Genomic DNA, 16,638 nt, shown 5'->3' on the forward strand with positions numbered 1-16,638 from the left:
GTAAAGGCGCTTGCCACCAAGTCAGACACCACCCGGAGGCCATCCACAGAACCCACTCCCACAAGCTGCCTTCTGACCTCACACACGCACCCCCACATTAATGCAGAAAGTAAAAAGTATATGTCGACAGGTCTCTTACAGAGAACACAGGATTTCCAGGGGATCCAACACCCTCCTCTGGCCTCCATGACACCACCGCACAGGCATGCATGCAGGTAAAACACCCGCACACATAAAATAAAAATAAATTATACACACATTTAAGTAATTGTGCACTACTGACTTCTTGAACTCACAGCATCCCCACTCTTGAGGAAGTCAGAGCCTCCCTTTGCTTGTAAACACTACAAATTCCATCCTGCATTTCCATTTTCGGACTACAGCTTCCAGGTGATCGCTGTTTAAGCAAAGTGGAGCCTCTGGGGCTCTTGCCGAGTTTGCTGTGCAGGCCCGTCTCCCTGCCGAGAACCTTCTGTGGCTCTCCATTGCCCTGGAGAGCCCTGAACCTGTTCCTGTGCCTAAGGAGACTCGCCTTTCAGAGACCAATTCCCTTCCAAACTCAGGTTCGCTCTCCTCCAATTTTTGCACATTTGTCGTGTATCTGCTTTAATTAGCACGTCCCTTAACCTTCTCCAGACTCTAGTCTTGTTTGTCCCGAGGGTCTGTCCCCCACTTCCCGTTTGAGGCGTTCCATCCGTTCCTCTCAAAGTCACCCAGCTCTTCACGGTCGGCTCAGGAAGCCACCCAGCCTCGTCACCTCCTAGCTGCCAGGGCCACTCCTGTGTCTACTCTAGTGGATCCCCAGCGGGCAGCCCTAACCGGGGCATCCTGTTCTGACTCCCTCAGCGGGAAGCACAGAGGGTGGCTGCCTCCCCTAGTTACCCAGCGCAGGACTGGAACCCAGTTCTCAAGATGACCTTGTTGGGTACTGAATGCTCCCAGCAAGACTGATGGCTGAGGACAGTGTTAACTAAAATGATAACCAGCTGAACATGCATTGTGCAAGTGTGTGTGTGCACACGTGCGTGCACCAAGCAGGCAAGAGAACATTAAATGCCGCCCACTTCTTTTTTTTATTTTCCTTGTTTTTCAAGACAGGATCTCACTGTGTGACCCTGGTTGTACTGGGACTCACGCTATAGACCAGGCTGACCTTGAACTCAGAAGAATTCACCTGCCTCTGCCTCCCAAGAACTGGCATTAAAGGCTGGCTGCTGTCCACTTTTCTTGGGGGGAGGGGGAAACCAGGTCTCAGTGTGTGGATCAGGCTGGCTCCGAGCTCTCAGAGATCTGTTGCATCTGTCTCCCTCCAGTGGGGTTAAGACTTTGTTCTCTTCTCTCCCTCCTGGGAGTGCATTGTAAGAGGGGCCACCTAGGAGGTCCCGAGGCACTCCTCAGTGGGTAGGAATTAAAGCCCACCCTCTAGGGGGGAAGAGCCAGGCCTGAAGTCACCCAGGAGTCCGGGACAACACAGCGGAGAGCAGGCTCAGCTGGCTTGTGTGACATCTGCCATTGTGATGGATGTGTCTGGGCCACTCCATCTTCCTTAGCACTTGAGGCTAGAGCCAGGGCCCTGACCCCCAGGCAGAGAGCCTGGAGTCTGGCTCCCAGACCTAGATATGTGACTCCTGGCCCCCTTTTCTGGCCTTGGTTTCCCCATCTGCAGAATGGAAACCTTGGTCTGGTGAACTCTGAACCACTCAGGCAGGAAGCTGACTAAGAGTGAGTCATTTTCCTTAAAGACAACTCCCAGAGCAAGGCCAGCCCTCACCCATCCCCATCTTCCTTCTGGACCTGTGGGGTATTTATTGAGCATCTACTGTATACCACACATGGGTATTCTCTCAGTGTGAAACAGATAGGACCCCCACTGGACTCAGAGCCTGCAAAGAGAGTCTGAGGGGGTTTTTGTTATGCTTTTAAAAAAGAGGTGTGTGGGCCGGGCATGTGAGTGGTGGCGCACGCCTTTAATCAAGGCACTCGGGAGGCAGAGAGGCAGGCAGATCTCTGTGAGTTCGAGACCAGCCTGGTCTACAAGAGCTAGCTCCAGGACAGGCTCTAAAGCTGCAGAGAAACCCTGTCTCGAAAAAACCAAAAAAAAAAAAAAAAAGAGGTGTGTGTGTGTGTGTGTGTGTGTGTGTGTGTGTCTATGTGAACATATAGTGCAGGATAACTTGCCAAGAGGAATTGTATCCTCCGGAAGCTGGACTTACCAGGAATTGGAGTTGTTGACCCAGGTGCTGGCAGCTGAATTCAGGCCCTCCGAGAGCAGGTCAGTGCTGTTAGCAACAGTTCCCGTTGCCTCCAGAATCCGTTGTTTTTTGAGGCAGGATTATCCTCCAGCTCTCTATGCAGCAGGGGATGAGGTTGAGTTCATGACCCTTCTGCCTCCACCTCCAAGTGCTGAGGTGACAGGCATGCATCCCCTCACCTGCCCTGGGCCCTTACTGAGTTCCTCATGTTTTGGGATACAGCATTTGAACAAGAACTGAGACAGACATACAGGCTCACTGAAGCCCCATGTTTACAGAGTGGCCAAACTGAGACCCTTGAAAGGGGACTGGACTCCAGGGGTCCATGGTAGAACTTGGATGTCAGCTCTGGTTTGAATGTGAGGTTTCTGCTGGCCACATCTTTTGCTTGTCCGGCCCACTTATCTCTAGTGTCCCAGCCTCCTCCCTCTGGCATCTGGAGTCTGCCACCCAGGTTTGCAGCTGACAGTCACCATGGGCCCCAGCATCAGAACACAGCAGGGCGTGCCGTTGTTTCATGTGTGCAGGTGGAAGACAGAGTTAACATCAGGCAATCTACTTCTGTCGCTCACGGGAACTGGAGTCCACTAATGTGTTAGCCTGGCAGGGCAAGGGAGCCCCCGATCCCCCAGTGCTGGAGTTACAGGCTTGCTCTGCCTGTGCTCGGCTTTATGTGGACCTGGGACCCACACTCAGGTCCTCATTGCTTGTGTGGCAGGCATTTTCCCCTCCCTGCTGTCCGCAAGCCCCTCAGGAGTGTGTTGACTGGATTGGTGACACATCCCAAAAGCCTTCCGGTGGGAGGCGGTTGGTCTGAAGAATGAACAACTCCAACAGGAACCTGGGTTGTTTTACTTCTGTCTAAATTTCATGCACAAAGCATGTGGGTGTGCAGCCTTCCCTGGATAAGTACTTGTACTTCAGGCCTCAGTTTCCCTCCAGTAAAGTGGTCATGGATACAAAGTTTAGTGAGGTAGAGGCAGGATGCGAGGTCAAAAAGGCAGCAGTCCCACGGATGTTGCTGCCCTGAGTTGGGAGGTGGGCAGGAAACAGCCAGGCCAGTTTTTCCATTCTAACTTCCACCCTGGACAGGCACAGCCAGGAACGGATATGGCTGGAGGTCCCCGGTAGGCACAGGGGCAGGGGTTGGTTTGATGGTGGATCCTGATGGCTCTCTCTTTCCTCACACAGTGTTTACCCACCCCTTGCAGTTCTCCATCACCAGGCAGGAGTGACTCTTTAGCCTCAGCATCCCAAGACTTCACTAAGGGCTCAGAGCAGAGATGGTGGCCTGCAAGCCAAGTACAGTGGTGGACACCCGTCATCCAGCACTTGGGAGGTTCAGACGGGAGGGACCTCTGTTGCAGGCCAGCCTGTGCTACATGTTGGATCATGTGTCAGAAAACCAGACGACACGGTGACTAAAGGGGCTCAGGAACCGGGGAGACCTGAGTTCAGACCTGGAGCCCATCAGGGGAAGGAGAGGGCTGACCCGTAAAACTGTCCTCAGATCTTCACATGTGCCCTTCCCCAACACAAATGCAAATAAAATGAGAGAGACTTGGGTTTGAACCCAGATCACTCCTAGCAGGTTGCTTGAGAAAAAGACTTGGAAAATGATGATGATGATGATGATGGAGGAGGAGGAGGAGGAGGAAGAGGAGGAGGAGGAAGAGGAGGAGGAGGAGGAAGAGGAGGAGGAGGAGGAGGGGGAGGACGAGGAAGAGGAGGAGAGGAGGAAGGGGAAGAAGGGGAAGGGGAGGGGAAGAAGAAGAAGAAGAAGAAGAAGAAGAAGAAGAAGAAGAAGAAGAAGAAGAAGAAGAAGATGTTGTAGTTGTAGTAGTCCAGGACTGGGGAGATAGCTCAGTGGTCAAGAACACTTGCAGCACAGTCATGACAATCTGAGTTCAAATCCCCAGCACCCATATAAAAACCCCAATATGGCTGTGCATGTGTTGTGACCAGCACTATGTGGGGTAACAGGAGGCCACCAAGCTAGCCCCAAGGCCAGTGAGACCCTGCCTCAAGGGGTGCTAGAGCAGGATACCAGGCGTCTTCCTCTGCCGCCTGGGATACAGACATGTGTACAACACACACACACACACACACACACACACACACAGAAAAATCCAGCAAGAAGCAGGACAGACAGCCACTATTTTGGTCACATAGCTGGCTGGGGACTGTGAGAATCTTCTCTTTTGAGTACTAGGTTCCCTTGGGAGATTCACTAGATCACCAGTCACAATTTAATAAGAAGTAGAGCTGCAGACTTACTTTTCTATTTCCCAAGCCAAACCCTTCATGGCGAGGACTTGAGGGTGTTCACACACCACACAGATACGGGCAGGCCGTCTAGGACAGGGCCACTATGGTTGTCAGGGAGGACCAGGGAAGGAGGAGGGGTGGAGCTGGCCTACACATATGTGTCACACACACAGGCTTCCAGGCAATTCTGGGACAGTGGGGGATGGGAGGCCTACGGGGAAGTCAGGCGGGACAGGATATAACCCCACATTTATTGAGTGCTTACTCTGAGCGTGGCACTGGGCCAAGAGTTTCACCTGCACCATCACCCATGAGCCTCCATGTGAGCTGGGGAGGTGGCTCTGTCATTTCCCCACCTTACAGGGAGGCCACAAAGGCACAGAGAACTGTGCTTGTCCCTGTGCTTCACACAGTGAGGAAGGCTTCTGTCTGAACTAACCCCTGGTCTGGGCAAGGGATCCCTGGGTTTATTGAGGCTGCAGATGCTTCTGTGGGCTCTCAGGTGACCATGTGGTGGGTACACCCTGAGGGCAGAGTGGGGCACTCCCGGAGTGGGGGACAGAGTTGCCTTCCTTCCTTCCACTGTGGCTCTGGACAGGACATTGGAACAAATGAATTTGCAGTGGCTATCTGTGAGTGCTGAGCCTGGCCAGTGTTTGCTACCCCCTCTTCCCCCATCGGCTCCTCAGGGAATCCCCTAAGGCCTCCTGGGCATTTGCGCCCCAAACTTCCTGTCAGCTCCAAAGCTGTCTGGGTGGAAGTGATCTCTGACCTTGTCACGGACCGGGAGGCAGGTGGTTATAACGGGGTGCTCAGTGCTCCTCTCCCTGGACCCAGACTTGTGGCCACACTGTAGCGGGTCACAGGTCACCTCTCTCCACAATAGCTGTCACACACTGTGGCACAATGGCCATGCTGATAAGACCTCATGGACGCGAGTCCAGACACTACAGCCCCAGCAAGATATGATCATCCTGTGGCGGTGACAGAAGCACACAGACAGACAGACAGACAGACAGACCGTCTTATCGTCCTCACCCCTCGACCCTGTAGTGAGGAATACACGACGTTCGCACACCACACCCAAGTGCGCATACACAATGGATGGTGACGCACATGGGAGAGGAGCCCTCCACACACAGCGGCCCCTGACTCACACCCTGACCATTGCGGGGGCCCGCTCCTTTCTCGCTTTCCTCAGAGAGCGCCATACCCGGGTGGGGGCTCTGGAAGACTGCAGGCTTAAGGCGCTGACTCCCGTGCTGTATGAGAGCTCGACCTGGGCCGATATGCCCACAGCCTCCTAGGAAGGACGGGGCTCCCCTCAGCTTTTCTTTGTTAGGAAAACTACGGCCTCTTAGTGTCATGGTGCAAGTGCGGAGGTCAGAGGGCAGCTGACTGCTGGCGCTTCTCTCCTCCCACTCTGTGGATCCCAGGGAGCTGAACGCGGGTCATCGGTCTTGGAGGCAGGTCCCTTTACCACTGAGCCATCTCCCCACTGGCACCTTGCCTTTCCTTCCCCAGTATCAACCCCCACCCCCTCCCGCAGTGGCAAGGCCCCCAGAGTTCCTGAGATGCTCACTCTCAGGCCCAGCCTGAGACAGAAAAGAATCAGCACAGAGAGTTTCCTGGAAGCCCGGAAGCCAGCCAGCGGGGCACAGGGCTCTTACTTGCTTGCACTTGTCCTCAGCTATTTTTCCTGTCTGACCTCGGCCTGTTCAGCCCCGTCGATGGCATTCTCCTTGTCCAGCTTTAGCATCTGCATTTTCTTCTTGATGGCTTCACATGGCTTCTACGTGGTGTGGGCACAGGGCTGAGTGAGCAGCCGAGGGTAGAGGACCAGGCCTTATAGCCTTTGTGTGCGTGCCCGCCCTACTGCGGGCGAGTCTTGGAGGAGGCCCAACTCTAACTGCCGGGCCAGCCACCACTCCGCTCCACTCTCAAGGACTTGGTCCAGCTCACCGGCCCAAATACTCTCACCTTATTTGGATCTAGGCTTTACTTATAACGTGGTGACGCAGGTATGGGGCCCACTGAGACTGCGGGCAACAGGCAGTCTCTGGAGATTCTTTTGGGTAGCCCTGGCAAGCCTCAGTTTCCCTGGCTCCAGGGAAGAATCAAAGCTTGTGAATAGGCTTCATCTTTGCCTCAGCTGTGGAGGGATGCCTGTCTGCAATCCCGTCCTGGAGTATGCCTGAGGGTTCTTAGGGCCAAGTTTGTCTCTATTCGGTCCCCTGCCTGGCACCTGTCTCTACTCTCTACTCCCATCTCCCCACACCATCTCTCCTTCTCTGATTCTTTTCCATTTCCTTTCTGTCTCTCTTACATTACCTGTCTCTCCTGTCACTGTGGTTTTTCTCAGACGTAGTTCACCAAAGCGAGAAGCCTGGTCCATCAGCTGCCATGGGTTATCTCCTACAAACTCTGTCTTCCTTGTTCAGAACCTGCTGTGTCTCCCCAGTACCTACAGAAACAGCAAATGGCTTAGATTCCACACTTCCCACCCGTGCCAGTCCCCTAAAAAGCCAGACCCTGGACTCCCGGCCCGGCAGCAGCAAGACCTTCTTGGTCCAGGACCTAGGTAGGCCTAGCCCAGACCTTCCCCTAAGTCCTTCCTCTACCCCTTCCCTTGATCTGTGTTCTCACCACACAGACTCAGTTTTCTTTTGTGACAAAAGCAGACTGTGTTAAATATATCTTCAGAGTGTCAAGGAAAAAACTTCAGGGGCAGATCACCAAGGCTCCCAAAGGAGACTGCTGGCACATCATATCTGTCACAGGCCTAACAGGGAGACACTTCCACTTTGAGACAGGATCTTCCAGTGTAGTGCAGGCTACTTTGGAACTCATGAGTCTCTCCTCTCAGTCTAGCAGAGTACTGGGGATGCAGGCCTCACCATAGCCCTGACTACACACTACATACACTTCACAGAGTCTGGGGGAGTACTGGGGTCTCACACCTCACCACAGCCCTGGCTACACACTACATACACTTCACCAGAGTTTTTGCAGTGCTGTGTGGAACTCAGAGTCTTACCCCACACTCAGTAAATGTTTCTCAGCCCACTCATGACTACACTGGGGATTCTAGCCAGGGGGTTCTGCTTATGGGCCACATGGCATCCTGCCTCTCCCCAGTGTACACACAGGGACCTGAGGTCTAGCTCCCTCCTGACCACCCAGCTTTCAGTGACTCGACTCATTCTGGGCTGACATGAGAGTCTTTAGCTCCCGCCCACTCCGAAGTGGCTGAACAACTGAGTCATCCAAGGTAACCTGGCTCGGTCCCTACTGCCCCAGGCGCCTGCCACCGCAGGTGCTGTGGCTAATTCCTGGTCTGACAGCAGCGGCTCAGGAAGGGGATCCGTTCCGCAGAGAACCCGTTTTCCTGGGTATGCCTCACAGAGCAGGCCCTGGTGTCTGAACCTGTCCCTTGCTCAGGGAGCTCCAGGGTGGAACCTATGCCAAGAAATGGACTAGGGGGTTGAGCCCCCTGTCCCCCAGCCGTGTCCTCTTTGTCCTCTGCCCTGTAGCCTTAGGATAAACATGAAGCCTTTCTGTGTCTCTGCCCCATGGGACATTTGGGAAGTCCTGGCTAAGGGTGGAGGGACATTTGGAGTTCCTGGTCTCCGAGGGGAGTCTTGGGTGACTGTCCAGTCTGTGTGCACCGACGAAGGGCCAGTTAGAAGATATCATTTATATAGCTCAAAAAGAGTGTGGTCCCCTTTACTCCACTTGAGGATAGACTTCGGACATGAGACTTGAAGTCGTTAGAGGAACAGAATTATGATCCAGGCTGGGTCAGCTTTCTCTGTCTGTCTGTCTCTGTCTCTCTGTCTCTCTCTGTCTCTGTCTCTCTCTGTCTGTCTCTCTCTCTCTCTCTCTCTCTCTCTCTCTCTCTCTCTCTCTCTCTCTCTCTCTCTCTCTCTCTCTCTCTCTCTCTCTCTCTCTCTCTCTCTCTCCTGCTCTCTCTCTCTCTCCTCTCTCTCTCTCTCTCTCTCTCTCTCTCTCTCTCTCTCTCTCTCCCTTTTACCCACTGAGCCATCTTTCCTGCCCAGTGTGAGGTTTGGGTCACATGGTAGACACAGTGAGTGATTCAGTCTTGTGGGGTGAGGCTGACCACTTCAACAGTGCAAACAACTGTCTCAGTTTGGGTGTTGCAGAAGCAATCTTGAAACAAGATATCAGGGGTGGATATGGGAGGTGATCCAAAGACATAGGAACAGTGAGGCCAGGAGATCCCAACCTTCAAATAACCAGTTACTACCAGGTTCAATGGGGTTGCAGTACGACATCCAGACTCTTGGGGCGCCAGAGAGCACGTCTTTTCCACAAGTCCCTGTTCTTTGTGATCTGTGATTGGCCAGCGTTTTCTGTGACTAATTTTTTTTTTTTTTTTTTTGAGACCCCCCCTCCCCATCATCTGACTATGCAGCCCAAGTGAGCCTGGAACTCACTATGTAGGCCAGACTGGCCTGAACTCACAGAAATTCACCCTGCCTCCACCTTAAATGCTGAGATTAAAGGACTGTGCCACCATGTGTGGCCTGTGTTTTAGTTTTTATGGGACGGGGTATTGCTCCGCAGCCAAGGCTAGCCCCCATGCATTCTTCCTGCCCTCACTCCTGAGTGCTGGGATGATAACACAGGTGTGATTCATCAAGTCGGTTGTCCCCCGGGTCTCCACATGCCACATTTTTTTTAAAAAAAGTATTTATTTATTTATTATGTATACAATATTCTGTCTGTGTGTATGCTTGCAAACCAGAAGAGGGCACCAGACCCCATTACAGATGGTTGTGAGCCTTCATGTGGTTGCCAAGAATTGAACTCAGGACCTCTGGAAGAGCAGCTAGTGCTCTTAACCACTGAGCCATCTCTCCAGCCCTACATGCCACTTTTGAGGTAGGGAAAAGACTCTCTTACGTCATTTGACCCTAGTCACCCACCTTGTTCCACCCACTACATATTCATGAAAGGAAGAAGCTAGCTGTATCAGCCTTCTCCCGGTGACATCAAGAGCTACTGCACCCCCTCTTCACTGCCGCCATGGTGGTGAAATGGGTGGGCCCAGCACTGCACTTTCTCGCTAACGCTAACGCTGCTGGCCACCCTCTTCATCTGCCCTGGCTTCTGGCTTTGCTTTGTACCTAAGGCTATCATCTCATGGGCTCTACCTAACTTCCACATCTGAAAACTGCTCACCCAGGGCCAGTCAGCAGGTTTGTAGCAAGTTGGGATTTGAACAGGAGTGTCTGATTTAGAAACCGTGATGCTTCTTATTAAGAAGAACCCGAGGGACTGGCATGCTGGATCTGTGGCAGAGCACAGGAGTAGCATGTGAACCCCAGGTTCTGTCCCCAGTGTCAGCCCTGGGATTTCATTTCCAGCACGGCTGAGAGGATCAACATAGGTTGTGTGGGTGTGGTCTGATGTCCTTGAAATGCTGAGCAGCACTGTGTGGTTTAGAGAGCTACAAAACAGGCAGGGCCACAGGCTTGGCAGCATAGTGGGGTAATTAATAATAATTACAGTTAACATTGATTGGCCCCATTGTGCCTGCGGCTCTCTGCCAAGTGCCTTCAATTGAATTGCATGCAGTTTTACAATCTCCCAGAGACAGACACTGTGTTTTACTTTTGAAAATATAAAATATGTACGTATTAGTATTTATATATATATATGTGTGTGTGTGTGTGTATCTATGTGTAGTTTGTGCATCACATGCATGCAGTGCCCTTGAAGGCCAGAAGAGGGCATCAGATCTCCTAGAACCAGAGTTACAGGTGTCTGTTGAGCCTGCTACCCAGTGTAGGTGTTGGCACTGAACCCAGGATTCTGTAGGAGCGCCAATGCTTTTCACAGCTAGTAGTCTACTCAAGTGTCAAAGCTGGGATGTTGAACATGGGGGTCTTGACTTCAGAGTCCACACACAGAGCACTAGCCAATGTCATGGACAGCCTCTTCTGGTCTAGGGCCAGCTAAGATTATTCACAGTGGTCAGTCAAGGGGTGTCATTGCTGCTATCAGAGGACAGTTCCATTCATGACTCTAATATCTGGCCCCAGGGGTGTGGCAGCCTGCCCCGAGGTTTCCAGCTAGCTCCAAGGGTGTTTGCCTAATGGAGTATAGCTTCCCCTGATTGGAGCAGTGTGTTGCCTATGGGGCATAGCCTCCCCTTGTGAAGCAGAAGGCAGGTTTGTTGGTTACTGTAGAGATAATAATATTCCTCTTGGGACCTGAGGGTGGGCGAAGAATGTCTGCCTTCCAACATAAAAGTTGGAATTTACTCTGTAAAGAATAGTTTTATTTTTTTCTTTGAAAATTTTCCATTCAACATATCTGATCATTGTGGTTGCCCCCTCTAAATTCCTCCCAGAGCCTCTCTACCACACCAACTCCATTCCTTCTTTCTCTCTTTCTTTAGAAAACAGCAACCACAAAAACAAATAGGCAAACAAAAAAAGCAAACAAACCAGAAATAAAAAACAAAATGAAGAAAAAAAGCACAAGAAACACACATATACAGTCCCATGAAAACACAAATTGGCAACCATAATTTACAAACAAAAGACTAGTAAAACAAACAAAATGATTAAAACCAAAGCAATATGAGTAAAAATTCTGAAAATTATCATTGAGTTGTTTTCACATTGGCCATCTACTGCTGGGTGCAGGGCCTCCCTTAAGTGTGGTTTGTGTATCCAGCGAAACTCCCCCGGGGAAAACAAAGTGTTCCCTCTGCAAGCAGGTGTCAACTGGAGGTAGTTTCTGGGCTAGAAATGGGGGTTCATGTTCATTCTCCCTTCAGCGCTGGAACCCCATCTGGCTTAGACCTATCCAGCGCTGTGTAGGCTGGCACAGTCTTTGTGAGTTCATATCTACATCGGTCCTGCTCCATCTAGAAGACCCATTTCCTTGGTGCCCTCCATCCCTTCTGCCTCCTCTTCTGCAGAGCTCTCTGAAGCCTGAGTTTGATGAAGACTTTGCATTTATGACTGAGTTGCCCCAAGGTCTCCCACACTCCACACATTGTACAGTTGTGGGTCTCTGTGTTAGTTCTCACCCACTCAAGAGGAAGGTTTTCTGATGATGGCTAAGCAAGACACTGATCTATGGCTATAGTAGAATGTCATTAAAAGACATTATATTGCTGTGTTTCTTTAACGAACCAACAGCATTTGGTTTTACCCTAGCCTCATGACCTATCTAGTCTCAGGCCATAGGGGCAGTGTCAGGAACAGATTCCACCTCATGTGATGGACCTTAAATCCATCAGGGAGTGGTTGGTTACTTCCACAACTTTTGTGCCACTATTGCCCAGGCATTTCATGTGGGCAGGTCACCATAGTAGATCTCAGGTTTTGTAGCTGGGTTAATGGTTACCTTTCTCCAGTTTCTTTAAGACAATTGTTTTACATTTATTTGTGTGTGTGTGTGTGTAGGAAGACAATTTGGAGGAGACAGTTCTCTCCTATTATGTGGCTCCTAGGGATTAAACTCAGGTCATCAGGCATGGCAAACAAGTGCCTTTACCTGCTGAACCATCTTGGTGGCCCTTTTTGACTTCATATGTGTATACAATATAGCTTGATCCCATGAATCCCCTTCTACTATTCCCTGGCCACCTTTCAACATGTCTCCCTCCTACTCCCTGCAATATCTCTCTCTCTCTCTCTCTCTCTCTCTCTCTCTCTCTCTCTCTCTCTCTCTCTCTCTCTCTCTCTGTATGTATGTATGTATGTATGTATGTATGTATGTCTATAACCCGTAGTGCAATTAACACTGCCTGTTGAAATGCCAACTCTCTTCTTGGCTTGATCCTGAGTAGTTCCTGCAGCTGCAGTCAGTTCATGAGTGCAATGGACCTGTTGTGTCCAAAATACAGCATTTCCCAGCACTCCTCCCTGTCCTCCCCATCCTCCTCGTCCTCCCCATCCTCCACCCTTCTCATCCTCCCCATCCCCTCTGTTCTCCCCATCCTCCCTGTCCTCCGCATCCTCCCTGTCCTCCCTATCCACCCCATTCCCTCTGACCTCCCCATCCTCCCTGTCCTTCTCATCCTCCCTGTCCCCTCCATCCTCCCCATCCTCCCTGTCCTTTCCATCCTTCCTATCCTGCCATCCTCCCCATCTTCCCCATCTTCCCTGTCCTCCCCATCCTCTCTGTCCTTTCTGTCCTCCCCATCCTCTCCGTCCTCCCCGTACTCTCCATCCTCCTCGTTCTCCCCATCCTCCCTGTCTGTTGGGACTAATGTGTCCTGGCCTTCAGCTGCACTTCCCTGTCTAGAGCCTTCTAATTGAAGGTACTAAAAGCTGTGCTTTGCCTAGAGAATCAGAGGATGGGATTTTCACCTGTTGGCCATTGACTGCAGGGTATTTAAGCCTCCATGGTGTTATTAAAAGGGGGCTTTTGGTACCAGTGTTGGAAGGTCTGTGTGTCGGTCTGTCTCTGCGTGTATATTCTCAACCTCCAGCCCCTTGCCTGAAGCTCGCGAACTAGGTTCTAGCGCATAGAGCGCAGACTGGGGGGGGGGGGTGGTGGACGCGGTGCGTGGCACCTGTCCTCTCTGTCCTCCCCATCCTCCCTGTCCCTCTGACCTCCCCATCCTTCCCATCCTCTTCATCCTCCCTGTCCTCCCAGTCCTCTCCTTTCTCCCCATCCTCTCCATCCTCCAGCTCTTACAATCTTTCTGTCCCCCTCCTCTGAGGTGCTCTTTGAACTCCAGGAGAGAGGTGGCAATGGAGATGGCCCATTTCTGGCTGAGTACTTAACGGTCACTTTAATCTCAGACCTTTGGCCAGCTATGAGTATGAAACTGCAGCCCACTCTGGAAAGAGGTCCCCCCGCTGTCCAGGCTGAGAGCCTTGCTCATTTACAGAGATAATTACTGGCAGCTTCTTGAGTTAAAGGTGAAGTCCTCCGATCCCTCCGGCTTCCAGCTGGTTTCTGTGCTGTGTGGAGGAAGAATGAGCAAGGGCTGTTGGTTTCTGCAGCCTCAGGGTTCTCCGGGATCCAGCAACACGTGGGAGGGGGCTGGCATTTCCCTGGTGGCTCCCTCGGAACCATGGACTGCGTGGTCCTGCAGCTGTGTGGAACAGTCTCCGTTGTAGCATTGGGCTCTCTCCTGGCAGAGCTGCATTCCAGGGGCTGCTTCCATGCCACCACACCTTGTCTCTGCAGGGAGGGGGTCTGTGGCCTTCTTTCTCTTCTCTTGCTCTCTCTCAGGACTTTTTTTTACTGTTACATACATCTATGTATGTGTGTTGACCCCAAATCCAGGCTGTGCTTGAGGGGCTCCCAAAACCCCGCCCAGACAGGAGAAGGGAGACCAAAAAGGCATGCTTGGGGGATAGCCACTGGATGCAGCTTCCCTTTGACTCTTCCTAAGCAAAAAACAGACACTCCAGGTTAGGAGCCCGAAAGTCACCCAGTTAGTTATTTTTATTAATGTACCTGTGTGTTTTTTCTGTGTGTGTACGTATAGGTCCCTAGGAATGCTGAGTGGGTGTCAAATCCCTCAGATCTGTAGTTACAGATTTGTGACCCTTCTGAGTGTGTGTTACAGGGTGTGAAGCCAGGTCTCTGATAGAGCAGATGACTCATCGGTTGAGAACCACTCACTGGCTGCTTTTCTAGATGGCCTGGGTTCAGTTCTAGCCACCCACATGGTGCTCATAGTTGTCTGTAACTCTAGCTCCTGGGGAATTGACACTGTCATACAGACATACTTCAAGCCAAAACAGCAATGCACATAAAATAATTTCTATTGATAAAATTACATGTATGTGTTGTGGGGTACCTACCAGAGAAGACCACATCAGACACCAGCTTAAGCAATAGAGTTCTTTATTAGCCAGGTGGCAACTACCCTGGGTGGTCAGGATTCCAGTGCAGCCCTGAACCTTTCTCAGGGAGAACTTTTAAGAACAAAAACCATGTTTTGGGTTGATAGACTTCAGTTTAGCATGAACAATTAGCCAGAAGCCAAAGAGCAAGGTTAGTCATTCAGGACTTTCCCAGAACTTTGGTGAATTAGGGTCTTTGTTTTCACTTTTAGCAGGTGGGTGCTGGCTTCTGGCTGGGTTCTCTAGCCTGAGTGGCACTTCTACCATTGAGTCAGTTGTGCTAAGGTTGGGGGCCTCCTAAGGTCCTGGGCCCTGCTGCGTATGTCTGGAGAGAAGTATGTGCAGGTGTAGGTGATCAGGAGGCCAGGAGAGGGGTTTGGATGCCCTGGAGCTGGAGTTACAGGTGTTTGTGAGCCACCCAAGTGGGTGCTGGGCATGGAATCCGGGCGCTTTGCAAGAGCAGCCCGTGCTCTCATCCACTGAACTGCTGCTCCGTGCGCTCAGCCCATTCTCCACCTTCAGACTTTCAAGATTATGCCAGTCAGTTCTCCACAACAAAACATCTCAGGAATGATTTTATAAATAAATACATTCATTTTGATTCAATGTGTGTAGTGACTGCTCTCGTTACTGACATGGGAGAGGAGGAAGCATTTATTTCAGCCCATAGTTTGCAGGATACAGTCTACATAACAGGGAGGCATGGAGGAGTGTCTCTGTCTGGGAGGTGTGATCAGGGGAGGCATGGAGACATGTCTCTGTCTGGGAGGTGTGATCAGGGGAGGCATGGAGGAGTGTCTCTGTCTGGGAGGTGTGATCAGGGGAGGCATGGAGACATGTCTCTGTCTGGGAGGTGTGATCAGGGGAGGCATGGAGACATGTCTCTGTCTGGGAGGTGTGATCAGGGGAGGCAGGGAGGAGTGTCTCTGTCTGGGAGGTGTGATCAGGGGAGGCATGGAGACATGTCTCTGTCTGGGAGGTGTGATCAGGGGAGGCATGGAGGACATGTCTCTGTTTGGGAGGTGTGATCAGGGGAGGCAGGGAGACATGTCTCTGTTTGGGAGGTGTGATCAGGGGAGGCATGGAGGAGTGTCTCCATCTGGGAGGTGTGATCTTGTGGCTGTTACTTATTAACATAAGCAGATGAGGAAGCAGAGAAGTAGGAAGTGGGTGTTATTATCAAGGCCTCGGCCTGTGGCCTACCTTCTCCCAGCTAGGCCTCATATCCTAAAGATGCATAAAGCTATCCAATAGTTGCCACCTGCTGGTACCAAGAATTCAGACACATAACCTGTGTGGGAGTATCTTACATTCAACCACAACAAAATCTTTGCCACCAGCCCCCCTCCCAACAATGTCACTGGTATGGTTTCACACACTTGTAATCTCAGCTCTCAGGGATCCTAGAGGGCATGATGGCTTGCTTTGGGGATGAGGTTTATTTCAGACAGGTGGGAGAATATGGGCCGAGTATCGGAAGGGCCCAGACTGAACTGGGCCATGGGGGCAGTGAGAGTGAGAGAGGAAGAGAAGACAGAAGGGACACAAAGGAAGGCCGAGAGAAAAAAGTGGCTGAGTGAAGGGGACACTGGGGAACTGGAGAGGCTTAGGGTAGGGGCGGGGTGAGAATGCAGTGGGAGAGGGGGAGTCACAGGGACTGAGCAAGACTTGTCTCAGGTGTTCTTTGGGACCTGGCAGCTGCAGTCTGTCCAGCTTGGTTAGATAGAGGAGTTCCAGACTAGCCAGGCTCATAATTAGGCTTTTATTTTCATCAAGAACAAAATATAACAGTGGTCTAGAGAGACGGCTCAGTGGCTGAGAGTGATTGTTGTTTTAGCACAGAAGCCAGAGTTCAAATCACAGCACTCACATTGGCAGCTCACAATCACCTGTAAACTCCAGCTGCAAATGGGACCACACACACACACACACACACACACACACACACACACACAAACAGAATAAACAATGTTTTTTAAAAAAGGATTAATCTAAGATGGGTGGTGGTGGTGTACCCCTTTAATCCCAGCCCTCCGGAGGCAGAGCTGGAGGATTTCTGTGAGTTCAAGGACAGCCTGTCTACAGAGTGAGTTTCAGGGCAGCCAGGGACTACATTTGAGATGGCTCAGCGGGGTAGAGGTGCTTGTGATGACCTGACTTCGAAGGAAAGAACAACATCCACAAGTTGTCCTCTGACCTCCAACCAGGTGTCCTGACACAGGTGTACTTCCATACGTACACACTGTAAAAAATGTTAAAGATGAATTTAT

Source organism: Arvicola amphibius, chromosome 4 (assembly GCF_903992535.2).
Source record: "Arvicola amphibius chromosome 4, mArvAmp1.2, whole genome shotgun sequence".
Lineage (NCBI taxonomy): Eukaryota > Metazoa > Chordata > Mammalia > Rodentia > Cricetidae > Arvicola > Arvicola amphibius.